Genomic DNA, 8,019 nt, shown 5'->3' on the forward strand with positions numbered 1-8,019 from the left:
GAACCTGTTAGTATGACTTCTGAAGCATTTGTACCTTCTGTCTGGTGGCAGAAGGGAGAAAAGAATTTGGCCGGAATGGTGAGGATCTTTGATGATGGATGCTGCTTTTCTATGGCAGCATTTCATGTAGATGTGCTCAATGGTTAGGAGGGCTTTACCCATGATGTATTGGGCTGAATCCATTACCTTATGTAGGATTTCCTCTCAAAGGCATCGGTGTTCCCATACCAGGTCATAATGCAGCCAGTCAGCACACTTTCCACCACGCATCTATAGAAGTTTGCCAAGCTTTTTGATGACATGCTGAATCTCCACAAATTCCTGAGGAAATAGAGCTGCTATCGTGCTTTCTTTACAACCACATTTATCTGATGGGTCACAGGACAGGTCCTCTGAGATAGTGACACCCAGCAGTATAGTTACTGACCGTCTCCACCTCTGATCCTCGGATGAGTACTGGCTCATCGACCTCTGGTTTTCCTCTCCTAAAGTCTACAATCAGTTCCTTGGTCTTATTGACATTGAGTGAGAGGTTGTTGTTATTACACCACTCAACAAAATTTTCAGTCTCCCTCGTGTGTGCTGATTCATCACTACCTTTGATACGGCCCACAACAGTGGTGTCATCAGCAAACTTGTATATGGTGCAGGAGTTGTACTTAGCCATACAGTCATTGGTGTAAAGTGAGTAGAGCTGGGAGCTCAGAGCACATCCCTGTGGTGCTCTCCTGCTGATGGGGGTAGCGGAGGGGATGATTTTGCCAATCCGAACTGACTGCAGTCTGCAAGTGAGGAAATCCCGGATCCAATTGCACAAGGGGGTATTGAGTCCTCTGTCTTGGAGTTTACAGATTAGTTTTGAAGGGGATGATGGCATTAAATGCTGAGCTTTAATCGATAAAGAGCACCTTTGCTGTCCAGATATTCCAGGGTTTTGTGAAGAGCTAATGAGAAGGCATCTGCTATAGACCTGTTGCTTCAGTAGCTGAATTGGACTGGATCCAAGTTGTCACTCAGACAGGAGCTGATATGCTCCAACACCAACGTCTCAGAACATTCCATCACTGTGGATGTAAATGCCACTGGGTGATAGTCATCGAGGGGGGTTACCACACTCTTCTTGGGCACCGGTACGATTGAAGCCTGCTTGAACCAGGTGGGTACCACACACTGCCGGAGTGAGAGGCTGAAAATATCAGTGAACTCTCCAGCCAGTTGGTCAGCACAGGTCTTCAGTACTCGGCCAGGAACTCTGTCCGGACCGGATGTGTTCCTTCGATTCACTCTCTTGAAGGCAGCCTGCACATCATCGCCAGATACTGAGACCACAGGATTACCTGGAGACATGGGGGTGTGTGGTGGTTCCTCCCTGTTCTGGTGGTCAAAGTGAGCATAGAAGGCATTGAGCTCATCTGGAACTGTAGCTCTGCTGTCCCCTATGTCGCAAGATTTAACTTTATAGGAGGTTATGGCATTCAAACCCTGCCACAGCAGTCGAGCAACCCTCATTGATTCTAGTATGGAATCTCCACTTCACCCTTAAGATGGCCTTCCGGAGATCATACTTCCACCTCTTGTAGCATTCTTGATCTCCAGACTTGAATGCCTCTGATCTGGCTCTAGCAAATTCCTGATTTCATGGTTCATCCAGGGTTTCTGGTTGGGATAAACACTGAACAATTTCATGGGGACACACTCATTTACAGCTGTTTTAATAAAGTCTGTTTAGACCCTGGTGTAGTTATTCAGGTCATCAGATGGGTTCTTGAACATGGCCCAGTCCACTGACCCAATGCAAACCTGCAACCGTTCTTCAGCGTCCCGTAACCACCTCTTGATTGTCTTGATCTCTGGAGCCTTACTCTTTGGGCTCTGAGGGTATGCAGGTAGTAGGAGTACAGCCAAATGATCCGATTTGCCAAAGTGCGGTCTCGGGAAGGAACGATAGGCATTCCTTATCACAGTGTAGCAGCGATCAGTTACAATCATGATGTATTCATTCAGATCCCTAGATGAGTTCTTGAACATGCCCCAGTTCACTGACATAAGGCAATCCCATTACTGCTCCTCTACTTCCTACAACCACCACTTTTTTCCATAGATGCTGCCTGGCCTGCAGAGTTCCTCCAGCATTGTGTGTGTGTGTGTGTGTTGCTCAGACTTCCAGCATCTGCAGATTTTCTCTTGTTTGTGAACAGTCTCTCAGTTACCTCCAATACAGCAGTCTTGCCCTCAGGTCCTAGTTTTACTCTCCAGAGACTGCACACTTGCCAAAAAGATGCTGGGTAGAGGAGGCCTCATTCATCTGTGTTTCGGCCTAGCTTGAGTACCCCCCACCCCTCACCTCGCTTTCGGCCATGTCGATAAACCTTCTTAAAGATGCCGAGTCTGTCTAGTCTATTGGGTCCTTCAGTCGATCATGAGATATGAAGATTATTGAGCTGATTTACAAGTTTGTTGCTCAGAGAGAAGTTACCTGCTGCAGGTTGCAGTGAAAGTAATTCAAGGGAGATATATTTAAAAGAAATTTTGGAACAATTTTCTGCAGCCCACAGAACATCGCCAATGATTGCCAGCACTAACTTGGGAACTTGAAGCATCTTCACATAGACACTTTATGTGCTGATGACGTTCTCAGTTTGGAATCAGATCTGTCAGGAATCCAGGTGATTATTTTGTTCCATAAATCATTAACTTGCCTTGTAAAAAGAAGCAAATACATCTGTCTGGGAACATTTTTTGTTGAAGCTGAACTGTGTAAATGGAAGTTGACAGAAAGGTTGTGTGCATTTAAATACCTCTTCTACTCTTTGTTACTTGTGTAAGTGAAAGGTTTAATAAAAGAACAGGTGTTTTTACTTATTGATAATGTTTCAGATAATTAAATCAAACCCAAGTGCCTTAAATAATTAAATCAAATCCAACATATTTGCATTAATAAGGATAAAAACTTTTTTGCTGGTGAAACAGGGAATATTTATATTTTTCTAATAAACTTCCACCATATTCAGAACACACCATGTTACAATGAGTTATTTGTGCCCTGCTTGATAATTACCAAAATGCCTAAATTTATTGTTGCTGCTTTGTGAATTTAATCATTCTGATTGTTCTGAATTAATGCACAGGATTCCTGCATTGGCAAAGATGGAGTTGAGCCTCTTACCACAAACAATACCAAATGAGAAATGTCAGCCTCCCCTGTACTGCCTTTGAGTTTCTGCCATTTCGGTTTCCATGACAACTACTGGGCATGCTAATACTCTGCTGTCTGACCAACAAATTATGCTTTATAATAGGAAATATAAAGCATACGAAAAGAAGCTCTGATATAGTTATCTAAGCCACTAATGAAGCCTTTTTTTTGTGTGAGTTACCTAAAGATCTGACTATTGCAAGCATTTTGTGGTTATTACACCATCTGTTACACTTCATAAACTTGAACTCACTCAAAACATATGACCTGTGACATTTTCCACACCAAATACACCCTCCCATTACCCTCATCCTCATTGGCTCCAAAGTTTAAAATATTCACCCTTGTTTTCAAATATCCCTTTCATAATCTCCATGCATGTTCCAACCTACAAGATCTTTGTGCTTCACCAATTCAGGTACATCCTCTATTTTATTTGGTTCACCTAACTTCCTTCAACTTCAAGACTCCAAACTCAGGAATTCTCTGTCCAAGCCTTATCAATCCTTTACAATGCTCCTTGAAATCTTATGCCTTGATCAGTCTTTCCTCATATACCTTTGTGTGTTTCAGTATCAAATTTTGTTGAACAGTGGGACATTTAATTAAAGAGCTATATCAATGCAAGCTATTGTGCAATAGATATGGAAGATGTTCTCTATGTGGAAATGTTCAATTCAATAAAAGCTAAACACTAGAAGTTTTGGTTACAGGATCCATTCACATTCAAGAATGCAAATTCCTTCTTTGGTATTCTGCAAAGGTTTCTATTGGTATTCCATTTTATTTCAAGTTATGTGAAATCTCATTCACAATTTAGTCTACAAAAATAATATTCACTCTCTCCTTCCTCACTATCATCCAAGGCTCCAACTCCTCCGACTGGTTCCCTTCCCTCACTATCCTCTTCTCCCTCTCCTTATTCCATGCTCCATCTTTTTCTCCTATTATATTGCATTATCCTCAGGTTTTGTCACTTACACTGATCTTCTCCCAGCTTTTGGCACTGTCCCCCCTCCCAACTGCCTATCAACCACCTCCTGTCCCACCTGGATCCACCTATCACCTGTCAGTTCTTGCTACACCCATTTCATTCACTTTTTTTATCCTTCAGTCCAAAGGAAGGGCCTTGTCCTGAAACAATGACTGTCTATTTCCCTCCATAAATGCTGCCTAACCTGCTGAGTTCCTCCTGCATTTTGTGTGTTGATTTAAATAGCTCCAGAGAAGGCAACAATTCACACGCAGTTCCTCCAACTTCATGTACTGCATTCAGCACTCACAATATGGCCTCCTCTACATCACTGAGGTCAAGTATAGACTAGGCAACTGCTTTGCAGTTGACCTGTATTCTGCCTGCATAGGCCATTTTGAGTTTCCATCGCATCTCATTTCAACTTCCATTTGCAATCCGACACTAGCATGTCTGTTCCTGACCTTCTCCAATGCCATCGGCAGGCCAAACATAAACTAAAAGAACAGTGCCTCATATTCTGATTGCAATGGCGATGAATGGTATGTACTATACATTGAATTTTCCATATTCAGGTAACTAACATTCACTGGTCCACCCTGATTTCCTCTCCCTTTGTTCGCTTTTTCCATTCTTCCGCTCCTCACCCACCTGGCTGTCTTCTGCCCTTCACTTATCAGTTCCTGTCCCACGCCTCCCCTACTGGACCCCTATTTACTGGTCACCTTTGCCCTTTCGCCTCAGCCCTGATGCAGAGGCCCAATGGAAAAAAAACAGCTATCCCTTTGCCTCCATGGGTGCTGCTTGATCTGCTGAGTTCCTTCCAGCAGCTTCTTTTCGGCTCTAGACTCCAGCGTCGTATGTCACTCATCAGTGAGTTTTGTCTTCCAAAGGCTAATTCTGCTTTTTTTTTAACTACACTGGGGAGCAAATGTGAGATAGTTATTATACAGGTCCTCCACAGGCTACCAACACCCAACTTCTGGAAACCCCATGCATATGAATGAGTACTTGGAAGGCCAATAGGGTAAATGGAGATAGATTTTCCATCTGATGAGGGGCTGCTGCCAACTTCTGCTAAAAGTTAACAGGGTATTTCCAAGTCCCTTCTCTACCTAACCTTACCCAGCCCTCACCTTCAGTCAACTCGTCGTCGTCAAGCACCACCACCCACCACCCTCCCCCACTGAGCTATAAATAACAGGAGCCAGGATCAAGCCATGCTGAGCTGGGAAACGCAGAGCAGACTCGTTCATCCGCTCAGTGAGTCAGTGTGGCGGGTGGATGACTGTCTGCTTGCCCACCTGTCAAAGCTATTTCAGTGCTCCATCCCCACACACTCCTTCAGTTCATACCCAGTTCATGGGAACTAATCTGGAGACTGTCTCTACTGGATACATTGATCTTAAAACTTCAATTGAGGCAACAAATGACTTTAATGTACAGACCACTTGTGGTCAGTACTGAGGTGGACAGAATGTATAATTCAGCATAAATAATATTGTACATTCATAGTCTATATAAAAGACAAAAGCAAGGTAATTTCCCAAGGAAGATGTTGTGGCTGGAGATGATTACGTATCAATTATGTGCAATAATATCATTGTCCATCAGACGGGTTAACAGCCTTGATCGATTAGCTTTATTTGTCACATATACATCGAAACATACAGAGAAATGCATCAGTTGCTTCCACAACTGATACAGTCTGAGGATGTGCTGGGGGCAGCCCACAAGTGTTGCCATTCTTCCAGTGCCAACATAGTATGCCAATGCCTACTAACCCATAAAGAATGTGGGTGGAAGCTGGAGCACCTGGAGGAAACCCTCACGTGGAAAACGTACAAACATCTTACAGACAGTGGCAGGAATTGAACTAGGATCGCCAGTGCTTTCAGCTGTTTCACTAAATGCTACTCTACTGTGATGCCTAACAAAGGGAATTATCTCACTATTTGGTGTTCTGATATTTCTGTCATTCATTCTTTGTGGGTTTTTTGTTTTGTGGATGTCTGTGAAGAGTAGGAATTTCAAGTTGCATATTGTATACATTCTCTGATATTAAGTTGAACCATCTGAACCATTTTACTTCTGTCCATAGCTCTGTCACTAAATGCAACATTTCCCATTAGCCTCCAAAAGAAGGAAAATCTACAAGGTGACATAGAGGGTGCAGGAGGGTGGAGCTGGAGAATTGCCCAGGTAGGGAGCTGATGTGGACACAAAAAGCCAAAAGACCTTTTTAGAATGGTGTAGCCATTCACTGATTTCCTATTAACGGGGTACCCAGGTCGTGTAGCAGTTCGCGTGACACTGTTACAGTTTGGGACATCAGAGTTCGAAGTTTAATGCCATAAGTCTGTAAGGAGTTTCTACGTTCTCCCCATGGCTGTGTGCAATTCCTCTGGGTGCTCTGGTTTCCTCCCACAGTCAAAAGGTGTACTGGTTAGGGGATCAACTGGTCATTATAAATTGCCCTGTGATTGGTAGGGTTAAATAGGTGGGCAGTATAGCTCATTGGACTGGAAGGACCTGTATCTGTAAATCAAATAGAAATATAAAATAAAGGTTTACACCTAAACACAAGTGGTTCTGCAGATGCGGGAAATTCAGAGCAACTCACAAACTGTTGGAGGAACTCAGCAGGTCAGGCAGCATCTATGGAAATGAATAAACGGTAGACGACGTTTTGGGCCGAGGCCCTTCGTCAGTTATACACCTGTCTATAATTGGAAAATAATAAACAGTCAGAACTAATTGGTCAATATTTTAGAGCAACATGAAAAAGATTCCCTGACCTGAACTGTAAACCCTTCTCTCCTTCCTCATTGGTGTTACTTTATCACAAAGTGCTTCCAGCATTTCTCTTTTTCACTTCAGGAATGGTTAATGCACTCGATAGGAATGTCCTTGTCTTATTTAGCACAGAATATTGGCAGGAAATGGTATTATATTCCTCCCCTGTTTGATTTCGGCAATACACGAGAGTGAGGGAAAATGATTAGGGACATTGGGAATGACAAGGTCTCAGTACAGCAGAGAACATACATTAAGGAAACAGTATTTATCTTCCTTCCTTTCAGATCAACTGATTAAAAATACTTAATGCTAATCGTCTAAAAAATTAGATATGTTATACTTATTTCCTGCCTAACATAAGTAAACATCATTCTTTTCCAGACTGAAATACAATATGAACCATTTCCAGTGTATTTTCTTTCAGTATGGAAATTTAAGTAGGTGTTTTCTGGTATAAATCATCCTCGTGCACCTTATGAGGTTTCCACTTGGTTGTGCACAAGACCACATCTTTCCCTGTGCAATGATGTTTTTGGAGCTTTGCTGGTCAAAATCGACTGATTATTGTAGGAAGCAGCCATTATTGGGCACTCCCAGGGTAGCTGGATATTCTCTTTGTAGTGGTAGATGTTTTAGCGTAGATGAAATCACCAGAGAGACAGAGTCACTGGTAGATACAAAACAGCTTCTTTATTCGACACAACAAGGTACAGCAGGCATCATACGGACAGAGACGCTTTCGGTAGAAAGGTCTGCTAGCCCAATGTGGGCTTGATATTTATAGGCTAGACGCAAAGGCAATCGCTATTTAAAAAGTTATAGACAATGCATAGACAATGCTTCCTTTTGAAGCTACATACAAAACATCACACCTCCTAACTTCATCCTTTCCTTCCAATGCCAACATGTCTGAGTTGGTATCCACAGCCTTTAGGAATGCAAGTTAAATCCACAATACATTTATTTGGCATTTTACGTGCTAACATAGAAGACAATTCATATTTATAAAGTATAGATAACATTGTCTTCGAAACTACAGCATCAGGTCAAA

This window comes from Mobula birostris, chromosome 19, assembly GCF_030028105.1.
Source record: "Mobula birostris isolate sMobBir1 chromosome 19, sMobBir1.hap1, whole genome shotgun sequence".
Taxonomy (NCBI): Eukaryota; Metazoa; Chordata; class Chondrichthyes; order Myliobatiformes; family Myliobatidae; genus Mobula; species Mobula birostris.